This window comes from Zalophus californianus, chromosome X (assembly GCF_009762305.2).
Source record: "Zalophus californianus isolate mZalCal1 chromosome X, mZalCal1.pri.v2, whole genome shotgun sequence".
Classification (NCBI taxonomy): Eukaryota; Metazoa; Chordata; class Mammalia; order Carnivora; family Otariidae; genus Zalophus; species Zalophus californianus.
This window is the reverse complement of record NC_045612.1, coordinates 114,584,858-114,598,892: the sequence shown is the minus strand read 5'-3', so window position 1 is coordinate 114,598,892 and position 14,035 is coordinate 114,584,858. Positions and strand designations below refer to the sequence as shown.

Sequence of the window (14,035 nt, the reverse complement as noted above, 5' to 3'; positions counted from 1 at the left end):
TTGTGGTCCAAGAATATGCAGGAAATGATCTCAGTCTTTTGGTACCAGTTGAGACCTGATTTGTGACCCAGTATGTGATCTATTTTGGAGAATGTTCCATGTGCAGTCAAGAAGAATGTGTATTCTGTTGCTTTAAGATGGAATGTTCTAAATATATCTGTGAAGTCCGTCCATCTGGTCCAGTGTGTCATTCAAAGCCCTTATTTCCTTGTTGGTCTTCTGCTTAGATGATCTGTCTATTGCAGTGAGGGGGCTGTTGAAGTCCCCTACTCTTACTGTATTATTATTGATGTGTTTTTTTAAATTTTATTATTAATTGGGTTATATAATTGGCTCCTCCCATGTTAGGGGCATAAATATTTACAGTTGTTAGATCTTGTTGGATAAACCCTTTAAGTATGATATAGTGTCCTTCCTCATCTCTCAGTACAGTCTTTGGTTTAAAATCTGATTTGTCGGGACGCCTGTGTGGCTTAGTCAGTTAAGTGCCTGCCTTTGGCTCAGGTCATGATCCCAGGGTCCTGGGATCAAGTCCCGCATCAGGTGCCTTGCCCAGTGGGGAGCCTGCTTCTCCCTCTGCCTGCCTCTTCCCCTGCCTGTGCTCTGACACATAAATAAAATCTTTTAAAAAAATTAAATAAAATCTAATTTGTATGGTATAAGGTTTGCCACCCCAGCTTTCTTTTGATGTCCATTAGCATGATAAATGGTTTTCCATCCCCTCACTTTAAATATGGAGGTGTCTTTGGGTCTAAAATGTGTCTCTTGCAGATAGCATATCGATGGATCTTGCTTTTTTATCCAATCTGATATCCTGTGTCTTTTGATTGGAGCATTAAGCCCATTTACATTCAGAATTACTATTGAAAGATAGGAATTTAGTGCCATTGTATTACCTGTGAAGTGACTGTTTCTGTATATTGTCTCTGTTCCTTTCTGATCTGTTACTTTGGGCTCTATCTTTGCTTAGAGGATCCCTTTTAATATTTCTTGTAGGGCTGGTTTGGTGATCACGAATTCTTTTAGTGTCTGTCCTGGAAGCTTTTTTATCACTCCTATTTTGAATGATATCCTAGCTGGGTAAAGTATTCCTGGCTGCATATTTTTCTCATTTAGCACCCTGATTATATCATGCCAGTCCTTTCTGGCCTGCCACGTCTCTGTGGATAGCTTTGCTACCAATCTAATGTTTCTACCCTTATAGGTTACAGACCTCTTGTCCTAAGCTGCTTGCAGGATTTTCTTTTTGTCTCTGAGATTTCAAGTTTCACTATTATATGTCAGGATGTTGACCTATTTTTATTGATTTTGAGGGGGGTTCTCTGTGCCTCCTGGACTTTGATGTCTGTTTCCTTCCCCAGATTAGGGAAGTTCTCTGCTATAATTTGCTCCAGTATACCTTCTATCCCCCTCTTTCTTTCCTCTTCTTCTGGGATCCCAATTGTTTTAATATTGTTTCACTTTATTATATCACTTATCTCTTGAATTCTCCCCTCGTGATCCAGTAGTTGTTTATCTCTCTTTGTCTCAGCTTCTTTATTCTCCATCATTTTGTGTTTTATATCACTAATTCTCTCTTCTTCATTTATCCTATCAGAGCCTCCATTTTTTATTACATCTCATTAATATCCTTTATGATATCCTTTTGATGTCTACTTTAGTTCTTTTATTTCTCCAGAGATTCTCTAGTGTCTTCTATGCTTTTTTTCAAGCCCAGCTAGTATCTTTATAATCGTTATTCTGAACTATAGTTCCAACATTTTATTTATATCTATATTGATTAGGTCCCTGGCAGTCAGTACTGCCTCTTCTCTTTTTTGAAGTGACTTTTTCCATCTTGTTATTCTGTCCAGAGAAGAATAGATGAACGAGAGAATGAAATACTGAAATGGCAACAATGACCCCAGAGAAATATACACTAAACAAATTAGTAGAGACCCAAAACCAGAAAAAAAGAAATAAAAAAAAAAAGGATAATCAGACAGGTGAATATAGGAATGCACTGGAGCCTGTGTGTATTTTGGTCAGTTTGTTAGGAAACTGAATCTCCAAAATTGTAAAGAAAGAAAAACGTATATATGTACGAAAATAAAATTAATTACAATGAAAGGATAGAATGTAACTGTAAAAATGAAAATTAAGAGAGAAAAGGGGGGAAAAAAAAGAATATAAATAGACAGGTGAAAAGAGCAATACACTATGTCCTGATGTATTTTGGTCGGTTTGTTGGAAGAAACTGCATCCGAAAATTGTAGAGAAAGAAAACATATGTGTGTGTGTGTGTGTGTGTGTATAAAATTAAATACATTGAAAGGATAGAATATAACTGTAATGATGAAAATTAAAAATATTTTGAAAAAGAGTTGACAAAATAAGAAATTGAAAATGAAAGAGAAGAAAATCAAATTGAAAGACTAAAGAATCGTGGAGGGGGAAAACCTGAATTCTGTATACTATTTTCCCCTAACGCTGGAGTTTTGCAGTTCTCTGTGACTGGTAAATTTGGTCTTAGAGGGATGTTCTTGCTGATCTTCTGGGGGAGGGGCCTGTTGCATTGATTCTCAAGTGTCTTTCCCCGGGGTGGAATTGCACTGTCCTTGCCAGGGGGTCAAATTAAGTAATCTGCTCAGGATTGTTCTTTGTGGCTTTTGTTCCCTGAAGGCTTTCTGTGCCACTTAAGAGGATGAGAATGAAAATGGTGGCCTCCCAATCTCCAGCCCCAGAGCCAAGAGAGCTCGGCTCCCCACTCCTCAGTGCGCCCTCAGGGAAAAGCAGTCAATCACTCCTGTCTCCCTGGTCTACATCTGCATTCCATGCTCACCCAGCCGCTGACTGAGCATTTCTCTCTCAGCCACATGACCCTATTTCGAGTCTCTAAACCCTGCACACTCCTGCAGCTCACACCCATGCCGCTCCTCCCGGGAAGGGAGGAGAGGGTTTCGTGGCAGTTCTGCTCGCTGGGCCCTTGCTCAGAGAGCAGTTGCCCGACTGTGCCGTGGTTGGAGGTATATGGTAACCCCTAGCTGAGAGCCCACTTCTGGGCTCGCTGATTGCAGCTATCTTCCCCATTCCGATGTCTGGGAGCTCTGCCGCACTCAGGCACCCCTGGTCTTCCTGTGACCCCGAGGGTCCTCAGACCACACTGTCCCACCTAGGATTCTGCCCCGCTTCGCCACATGAGCACCTTTCAGGCAGGGACATTCCTCACTGGAGTAGACTTCTAAAAGTTCGATTTTGTGCTCTGCTGCCAAATCACTTTCTCTTGCCAGCTGATGGAGGCCCCTCTCGCCCCACACCCCCTACCCACAGTGTATCTTTCCATATATTGCCTGGGATTTACTTCTGTTCACCTCCTACTGCAGAAAGTGGTTACTTTTCTCTTTGTAGAGTTGCAGCTATTCTTAGATCTCCGGTTGAGTTCTCAGGTTTTCGGAATGATTTGACAGCTATCTAGCTGAATTCCTGGGACCAGACGAAACTAAGTTCTCCTACTCCTGCCATCTTGGACTCAGCTCTCTGCTAGTGATTTGATACAGGGCAAACTACTTATGTTTCTGTTGTCTTATTATCAATAAAAGAAATAATGGCTCATATATCAGTTCACAGGTGAGTCTGACTTCTTTAGGCAAATAAAAGAATTTTGGGCTTTTACCAGCTTCACGGTTACCTTTGTCCTCATCATCCTAATCTAGATTTGCTTTGTTTGTTTGGTTTTTAGTAAATGGGATAAAGAAATCGTCATTTAGAACTGGCTGGTACTAACTCTGCATGCATTGTCTACACAGAAGACTTTACCTTGTTCATCCTTCTCACAGTGACTCAATTCCTAAATAATTTGTCCCTCCCTCCCCCACACACTCCTCTACCCTCTTCTAGAGGATGAGTTGGCAGGGACACTAGATGGACTTTAAAGTCTTCTTTTCCACTAATCATAAAAACATAATTAGTTCAAAGAAAAGAACATTCTATACCTTCTTCAGATGAGTAATTTCATTAGTCTCTGATAAATGTGCTTAAGGGATTTACACTAGCTCTTTAATGCATCTTTTTTTCAAAACTTCAGGAGCAAAAATGAAAGTGAATCTTTTTTTTTTTACACAGGCCTGAATTATATATTCACTGGTAATATAAGAAAAGGAACTGATCAACAGATGCCCGTATGGTGGATACTTTTAAGTAGTTAAGCATAACTATCAGTTGTTGAAAGCAGTAACTGGAAAGTAGTACACAATGATCTATTTCTGTATAAATAGTAATCCAACCCTGAAATACTATTAGAAGCTATAGCTGATATTCTACAATGCTTTTGAGCTTTATTTACTCTTTCCGAATTTAAAGGTTTGTTTCATATGTTAAAGCCTTTTAATTTTAAAATATCAAAAATTTTTGGACCTTCTATACTTAAAGCACTGTTCTAGGCATGACATTATAAAGTACGATTCAACCAAATATCTGCTTAAGCAAAATCTGTTCAGTGCCCACAAAATGTCAGGTACTCTGCCTGGCACTGGCTCTGTAGAAGTCAGTAAGTAATTCCTATTTTTGAGGAATTTAGCCTAGCATGTATAAATCAACAAATGTAAGATCCTGTCTTCTTTTGTCAGGAAGCTTAACACATAGCTTGGGAGAGGTAAATTTGAGAGAAGATTGTAGTTGAAATGATAGTGTGAAACCTTCTTTCACATTTTTTCAATAAATTCCTCATGAAAGCCTACTTAGGAAAATATTCATGTCAGCAATAAAGGAAAAACAAGTATTTCCCAAACCCCATAACTGCATGGGGGTTGTTTCCCCCCTCCACCTTTTGGCTATTGTGAATAGTGCTGCTGTGAACTTTTGTGTACAAGTTTTGTTTGAGTTCCTGTTTTCAATTCTTTGTGGGTTTATACCAAGAGTGGAAGTGATAGGTAATATGGGAGTTCTATGTTCAACTTTTCGAGGAACCGCAAAACTGTTTTCCCACAGCAGCTGCACCACTTTACATTCCTACCAGCAATGTACAAGGGTTTCAATTTCTCCATATCCTTGCTAATACTTGTTTCCTTATTTCTTTTTGTTGTGGCCATCCTAGTGACATAAAGTGGTAGCATATTGTGTATTTGATTTGCATGTCTGTAATGATTAGTGATGTTGAGCATCTTTTCTTGTGCTTGTTGGCCATTTGCATATCCTCTTTGGAAAAATGTATATTTAAGTCCTTTGCCCATTCTTTAAAATTTAAATTCAAGTTGGTTAACATATAGTATAGTACTGGTCTCAGGAGTAGAATTTAGTGATTCATCATTTACATTTAACACCCATGGCTCATCCCAGTATGTGCCCCCTTTAATACCCATCATCCATTTAGCCCATCTCCCTACCCTGCCGATTTTTTAATTGGGTTGTTTTTGTTGAGTTGCAAGAATTCTTTATATATTTTGGATGTAAGTCCTTTATCAGATATATGGTTTGCAAATATTTTTTCTCATTCTGTAGATTGTCTGTTCACTTTCTTGATAATGCTCTTTGCATAAAAGTTTTTAATTTTGATGAAGTCCAGTTTATCTCTTTTTTTTTTCTTCTCTTGCTCATGTTTTTGAAACCATGGCCAAATCCAAGGTCATGATGGCTTATGCCTTTTAAAAATTAATAGTATAATTTTAGCTCTTAGATTTAAGTGGTTAATCCACTTTGAGTTAATTTTTATTTGTGGTATGAGATAGGGGTCCACCTTCATTCTTTTGGATGTGGATATGCAATTGTTCTAATACCATTTGTTGAAGAGAGTTTTTTCCCTATTTATTGGTGTTGTCACCTTGTTGAAAATAAATTGGCCATCACTGTATGGGTTTATTTCCAGACTCTCAATTTTATACCTGTGGTCTATGTGTCTATCCTTATGTCAGTGCCACACTGTTCTAATTACTGTGGATTTGTATTAAGTTTTGAAATCAGTAAGTATGAATCTACCAACTTTGTTCCTTTTTTTCACCCCCAAAACTATTTTAGTTATTGAGGGCTCCTGGTAATTCCTTATGAATTTGAGGATTACCTTTTCCATTTCTGAAAAAAAAAGGCCATTGGATATTTGATAGGGATGTCACTGAATCTGTGGATTACTTTGCATAGTATTGTTGTCTTAACAGTATAAAGTTTTCTAATCCATGAATGTAGGACTTTCCATTTACTTAAGTCTTCTTTAACTTCTTTCATCAATACTTTGTAGTTTTCAATGTGTTAGTCTTTTACCTGCTTGGTTAGATTTATTCCTAGGTATTTATTCATTTGGATGTTATTATAAATGGAATTGCTTTCTTAATTTCTATTTTGGGTCATCAGTTGCTAGTATATACAAATACTACTGATTTTTTTAATTGTAAAATATGTATAACAATTTACTATTTTAAGCATTTCTAAGTGTGCAGTTCAGTGTCATCAACTGTATTCACAATATTTGTGTAACCATCACCTTTATATTTCCAAATTTCCTTATCACCCCCAAAAGAAACTGTAGCAGTTAAGCAATAACTCCCCCATACCCTCTTACCCCCAACCCCAACCTCCGATCTACTTTGTCTCTACAGTTTTGCCTATTTTAGATATTTCATATAAGTGGAATAATACAATATTTGTCTTTTTGTGTCTGGTTTCCATTACTTAGCACAATGTTTTTAAGGTTCATTCATAATCTATGTATCAGAACTTCATTCGTTTTTATAGCTGAATAATATTCCATTGTATGTATATACCACATTTTATGTATCCATTCATTTGTTGATGGACAGTTGAATTGTTTCCACTTTTGGCTAATGTGGATAATGCTACTATGAACATTCACAGACAAGTATCTTGAGTCCTTGCTTTTAATTCCTTTGTATATATACCTAGGAGTAGAATTGCTGGGTCATATGGTAACATTTTGTGGACTACTGGCTATTGTATTTTGATTTTTTATCCTGCGACTTTGATGAATTTGTTTGTTAGTTCTAATGTATGGATTCTTTAGGATTTTCTATGTGTATAATTATATCATCTGTGGATGAGACTAGTTTTATTCCTTCCTTTTTAATTTGGATACCTTTTATTTCTTTGTCTTGCCCAGTTGTTCTAGCTAGAATTTCCAGTATAATGTTATCAAGTGGCAAAAGTGGGCATCTTTGTCTTGTTCCTGATCTTGGGGAGAAGGCTTTCAGTCTTTTACCATTGAGTATTCATGATGTTAGCTATGGATTTTTCATAAATGTCCTTTATCAGGTTGAGGAAGTTGCCTTCTATTTGTTGTCTGTTTGTCCATCATTGTTATGGTATGTGAGGTGGGCAGTTTAAAATGCATATCACACTCATATCACAAAGTAGCTACTTCCTTTATCAAGTCTTTCCCTGGTTTTAAGTTTTTGACTAGTTGCAGAGTTCTAGAAAAGTTGATTCTAACACTTTTTGCCAGCTCATTATTTGTTTCTGTGGAAGGATGGAGTCGTAGATGTCCCTATTTTACCATCTTCAGTGACATCATTCTGCAGATACATGTTTTGCACGTATTTTCTCCCAGTTTGTGGCATATTTTTTGTTCTGTTAAGAGTGACTTTAGCAGAGCAGAAAAATTTTTTAATTTTAATGACACTCAATGTCCCAGGTTTTTTTTTTTTTTGTGGATTGTCCTTTTGGTGTTGTATCTAAAAACTCATCACCAAAGTCAAGAGTCACCTAGATTTTCTAGGTTATTTTTTAGAAGTTTTGTAATTTTGTATCTAGGTCTATGGTCCACTTTGAGTTAGTTTTTGTTAAACTTAAAAGCTTTGTATCTAGATTCTTTATTTTGCATATGGATGTCCAGTACCATTTGTTGAAAAGACCGTTTTTCCCATTGGATTGCCTCTGCTTCTTTGTCAGAGATCAGCTGTGTTTGTGTTGAGTCTATTTGGGGGCTCTTTTCTGTTTCACAAAATAGCTTACTAGGATTGGGATCGCACTGAATCTATAAATCAAGTTGAGAAGAATTGACATCTTAATACTGAGTTTTCTAATCCACGAATGCAGAGTATTTCTCCATTTATTTAAATCTTTGATTTCTTTCAACATAGCTATGTAGATTTTTGCATGCAGATCTTGGGAAAATTGTGTTAGATTTATACTTCAGTACTTTTTTTGTGTGTGTGATAATGTAAGTGGTATTGTTTTAAATTTTTATTTCCAATTATTCATTGCTGGTACATGGGAAAGCAGTTGACTTTTGTATATTACCCTTGTAAGTTGTGACTTAGGTAGAATTATTAGGTCCAGGAGTTTTTCACTGTAGGTTTTTCGAGATTTTCTTCATGGATAGTCCTGTTATCTCTGAACAAAACAGTTTATTTTTTCTTTCCCAATCTATATCCCTTTTATTTCCTTTTCTTGTCTTGTTGTATTAGTTATGACTTCCAGTAAAATGTTGAATAAAAGTGGTGAGAGGGGTCATTCTTATCTTGTTCCTGAGCTTAGTAGGAAGGCAGCAGTTTCTTACCATTAAGAATGATGTTAACTGTAGGTTTTTTGTAGATGTTCTTTATTAAATTGATGACATTCTCTCTATTCCTAGATTACTAAGAGCTTTTATCACGAGTGGGTGTTGGGTTTTGTCAGTGCTTTTCTGCATCAATTGTTATGATGATACGATATTTCTATTTTAGCTCACTGATGATTGTAGATTACATGAATTGATTTTAGAATGTTGAACTAGCCTTGCACACCTGGGACAAATCCCATATGGTCGTGGTGTGTCATTCTTTTTATACGTTGCTGTATTTGCTTTGCTAATATTTGCTGAAGATTTGTACATCTTTGTTCATGAGAGATATTTGTCTGTAGTTTACCTTTCTTTTAATGATTTTATCTGGTTTTGGTATTAAGGTAATAGTGGCTTCATAGAGTGAGTTAAGAATTGTTCCTCCACTTCTGGAAGGAAGAGATTTTTCTGGAAGAGATTGTAGAGAATTGGTATAATCTCTCCTTAAATCTTTAGAGTCACCAATGAAACAATCTGGGTATGGGACTTTTTGTTACTGATTTTCTTCCACACATTTAGGCATATTCAGATTATCTTTTATTCCTTATGTACATTTTGATAGTTTGTATCTTTCAAGGAATTGGTCCATTTACCTAAGTACCAAATTGATAGGCATAGATTTGTTCATAATATTCTTTTATAATCCTTTTAATGTCCATGTGATGGGTAGTGGTGACTCTTCTTTCATTTCTGATATTAATAATTTGTGTCTGTTCTCAAGTATCATATGATCTCACTAATATGAGGAATTTGAGAAGCAAGACAGAGGGTCATAGGGGAAGGGAGGAAAAAATGCAACAAGATGAAACCAGAGTGGGAGACAAACCATAAGAGACTCTTAATCTCAGGAAACAAACTGAGGGTTGCTGGAGTGGTGGGGGGTGGGAGGGATGGGGTGGCTGTGTGATGGACATTGGGGAGGGTATGTGCTATGGTGAGTGCTGTGAATTATGTAAGACTGATGAATCACAGACCTGTACCTCTGAAACAAACAATAAATTATATGTTAAAAAAAAAAAAGGATAGTTGGAAGGGAAAAATGAAAGGGGGGATTCGGAGGGAGAGACGAACTATGAGAGACTATGGACTCTGAGAAACAAACTGAGGGTTTTAGAGGGGAGGGGGTGGGGGATGGGTTAGCCTGGTGATGGGTATTAAGGAGGGCACGTATTGAATGGAGCACTGGGTGTTATACGGAAACAATGAATCATGGAACACTACATCAAAAACTAATGATGTAATGTATGGTGACTAATATAACATAATAAAATGAAATTAAAAAAATAATTTATGTTTTTTCTTTTTCTTGGTTGGTCTGGCTAGAGGTTTATCAATTTTACTGATCTTTTAAAAGAGCCAGCTTTTGTTTTCATTGATTTTTCACTGGTGAGTTCCTGTATTCAATTTCATTGATTACTTCTGTAAACTTTATTATTATTTTCTTCTTGTTTTAGGCTCAAGTTATCCCTCTGTCTTATTTCCTAAGATAGAAGCTTAATTACTGATTTTATTTTTTTAAATTTTAATTTAGTTTTTTAGTTAATGATTTTAGGTCTGTATGCATTCCATGCTATAAACATTTTTCCTATACACCGCTTTTGCTGCATCACACAAATTTTGTTTTGTATTGTCATTTTCATTTAGTTCAAAATATTTTTTTGATTTTTCTTTTTTAATTTTTATTGTTATGTTAATCACCATACATTACATCATTAGCTTTTGATATAGTGTTCCATGATTCATTGTTTGTAGAAATTCATTTCTAAAGATTTCTTCTTTGACCTGTGTGCTATTTTTTTATTTTTATTTTTTTAATTAGACTTTATGCCCAGTGTGGTGGGGCTTGTACTCATGACCCCAAGATCAAGAGTTGCATGCTTCACTGACTGAGCCAGCCAGGTGCCCTGATCCATGTGTTATTTAGAAGTGGTTAATCTCTAAATATTTTGAGATTTTCCAGCTTTATGTTCTTGATTTCTAGTTTAATTCCATTGGTTGTAAGCATATACTCTGAGTGAGCACTAGAGTAGCGGGGGTTGGGGGGGTGGGGGGAGGGAGGGGCAGAGGGAGAGGGAGAGAGAGAATCCCAAGCAGGCTCCATGACCCTGAGATCATGACCTGAGCTGAAATCAAGAGTTGGATGCTTAACTGACTCAGCCACCTGGGTGCCCCATGAGAGTATACTTTGTATGATTTTTTATGCTTCAAAATGTGTTTTATGGCCCAAAATTTGTTCTACCTTGAGGAATGCTCCATGTAAGCTTGAGAAGAATATGTATTGTGCTTCTCTTAGAAGTATTACATAAATGTCTAGTAGATCTACTTACTTGATGGTGCTGTTCAATTCACCTATATCCTTCCTCAATCAATCTTTCTTTTTCTTTTTCTTTCTTTCTTTCTTTTTTCTTTTCTTTTCTTTTCTTTTCCTTTTCCTTTTCCTTTTCCTTTTCCTTTTCCTTTTCCTTTTCCTTTTCCTTTCTTTTTTCTTTCATCAGTAACTGAAAGGGGTGGGTGTTGGAAGTCTCCAACTATAATGTTGGATTTGTCTATTTCTCCTTGCAGTTCTATCTATATTTATCTCATGTATTTTGGTGCTCTTTTGTTTGGTACCTGCATCTTAAGGATTGTTAGGTCTTCTTGAAGAATGTATCATTTTGTAATCTACCTCTTTATTCCTGATGATTGTCTTGGTTCTGAAATCTGCTTTGTCTAAAATTGATATAGCTACTCTAGCTTTCTTTACATTAGTGTTAACATGGTATACCTTTTTACATCCCTTTGCTTTTAAGCTATGTGTCTTTTTATTTAAAGTGGTTTTAAAAATCCATTCTCTGGGTTTGGTGTTACTGGGGCGTCTGGGTTACTCAGTAAGTTAAGCAGCTGACACTTGATTTCTGCTCAGGTCATGATTTTGGGGTTGTGGGATTGAGCCCCGCATTGGGCTCTGTGTTGAGTGTGGAGCCTGCATAAGATTCTCTCCCTCACCCTCTGCCCCTCTCTGCCCCCTGCTTGTGTGCATGCATGCTCTTTTTTTTTTTTAAAGCCATTTGCATTTGTAATGATTTTAATGTGATTATTAATATAATTGAGTTAATATGAACCTTTTTTTACTTTTGTAACTTTTCTATTTACATTTTAAAAATTATTTTTATTTATTTATTTTAAAGATCTTATTTATTCATTTGACAGAGAGAGAGAGCACAAGTAAGGGGAATGGCAGGCAGAGGGAGAGGACTGAGCAGAGAGCCAGATGCGGGGCTTGATCCCAGGGCCCTGGGATCATGACCTGAGGCTAAGGCAGATGCTTAACCAACTGAGCCACCCAGGAGTCCCATTACACTTTTTAGAGCATGTGGGGAGGGAGGAGCAGAGGGAGAGGGAGAAAGAGAATCTCAAGCAGACTCCCTGCAGAGGGCGGAGCCCAATGCAATGTAGGGCTCAATTCGAGGACCCTGAGATCATGATCTGGGCCCAGATCAAGAGCTGCACCCTCAACCCGTTGAGCCATCCAGGCGCCCCCCTTTTTTCTTTTTTTCATTTTTTTGGGGGAGGGCTAATCTCTGCACCCAATGTGGGGCTCCAACTAATTTCCCTGAGATCAAGGGGTCCTAAGCCAGCCAGGCCTCCCTTCTTTTTTTTTTCTTTAAACAAAAATATTCCCCTTTTTTTCTTCCTTTTGATTTTTTTAAATTTATTTGAGAGAGAGAGAATGAGAGATAGAGAGCACGAGAGGGAAGAGGGTCAGAGGGAGAAGCAGACTCCCTGCTGAGCAGGGAGCCCGACATGGGACTCGATCCCAGGACTCCAGGATCATGACCTGAGCCGAAGTTGCTTAACCAACTGAGCCACCCAGGCGCCCTTCCTTTTGATTTTAATTGACCATTTTATATGATTCTGTTTTCTGTCATGTCTTAGTATGCCCATTATACTTCTTTTCAAAAGATTTTAAGGGGGCGCCTGGATGGCTCAGTTGGTTAAGCGACTGCCTTGGGCTTAGGTCATGATCCTGGAGTCCTGGGATCGAGTCCTGCATCGGGGTCGCTGCTCAGCAGGGAGTCTGCTTCTCCCTCTGACCCTCCCTCCTCTCATGTGCTCTCTCTCTCTCTCTCTCTCATTCTCTCTCTTTCAAATAAATAAATAAATAATCTTAAAAAAAAGATTTTTAGTCATTGCCCTAGAGTTTACTGTATACATTTACAACTTACCTAAGTCCACCATCAGATAAATGTATTCTGCTTCTTAGGCACTGCATGTACCTTAAACTAGAATTTTCCCAATTCCTCCTTCCCATCCTTGTAACATTGCTGTCATTCATTTTACTTATCCATATGCTATAATCAGTGAATACATTGTTACTCTTGTTACTTTGAATGGTTATCTATTAATTAAGAATAGGAAAAACAGATTTTATTTTGCCTTCATTTATTCCTTCTCCAGTGCTCTTATTTTGTGTAGATCTGACTTTATGACCTGTATAATTTTCCTTCCCTAAAGAACTTTTTAAAACAGCTCTTACTAGCCTGGTCTGTTAAAAAATTCCCTCAGTTTTTGTTTATCTGAAAAAGTATTTCTCCTTCACTTTTGAAGGATAATTTCACTGAATACTTTGTAGGTTGGTGGGTTTTTCCCCCACAACACTTTACATATTTCACTTCATGGCTTCTGAAAAAATTTGGATGTATTGCCTGTCCTTGTTCTCTGTAGGTAAGATATCTTTTCCCCTGGTTGATTTCATGATTTTATGTTTGATTTTTCTGTAGTTTGAATATGATGTCGTTTAGGTGTAGTTTTTTTTATATTTATCTTGCTTGGTCTGCTCTGAGCTTTTTTGATGTATGGTTTGGTGTCATTAATTTTAGAAGATTTTTGGCCATTGTTCCTTCAAATATTTCTTTTCCTTTTTCTCATTTTTTTCCTTCTGGTAATCCGGTTATACCTTTTGTAATTGTTCTGTAGTTCTTAGATACTGTGTTCTGCTTTATAATATTTCTTTTTTCTCTTTGCATTTAGTTTGGGAAGTTTCTGTTGAAATATTTTTAAATTCACTAATTCTTTCCTTGGCCATATCCAATCTATTGATAAGTCCTTTAAAAGCATTCATTTTGTTAGTGTTTTTTACTTGTAGTATTTTAATTCTTCGTAGAATTGTGTATGCTTACATTACCCATCTGTACTTGCATGTTGTCTACTTTTTCCATTAGAGTTCTTAACAGTGAACTCATAGTTATTTTAAATTCCCTATCTGAAATTATTCCTGATAATCCCCAAATCTGTGCCATATCTGAGTCTGGTTCTGATGTGTGCTTTGTCTCCTCAGACTGCCTTTTGTCTTGCCTTTTCGCACGCTTTTTAATGTTTTTTAAAACCCAAATGGGGGCGCCTGAGTGGCTCAGTCGGTTAAAATTTTCTGCTTCTCCCTCTCCCTTTCTCTCTGCTGCTCACTCTGCTTGTGCTCACTCTCTCTGTCAAATAAATAAATAAAATCTTAAAAAAAAGAAACAAACCCAGATAGGA

General features: G+C 37.0%; 1 protein-coding gene across 5 annotated transcripts in view; it reads left to right on the top strand.

The window, feature by feature from the left end:
* Positions 1-14,035, top strand: part of CDKL5 (cyclin dependent kinase like 5) — a 199,815-nt gene that overhangs the window by 86,998 nt on the left and 98,782 nt on the right. The gene's annotated exons all lie outside the window — the stretch shown is intronic.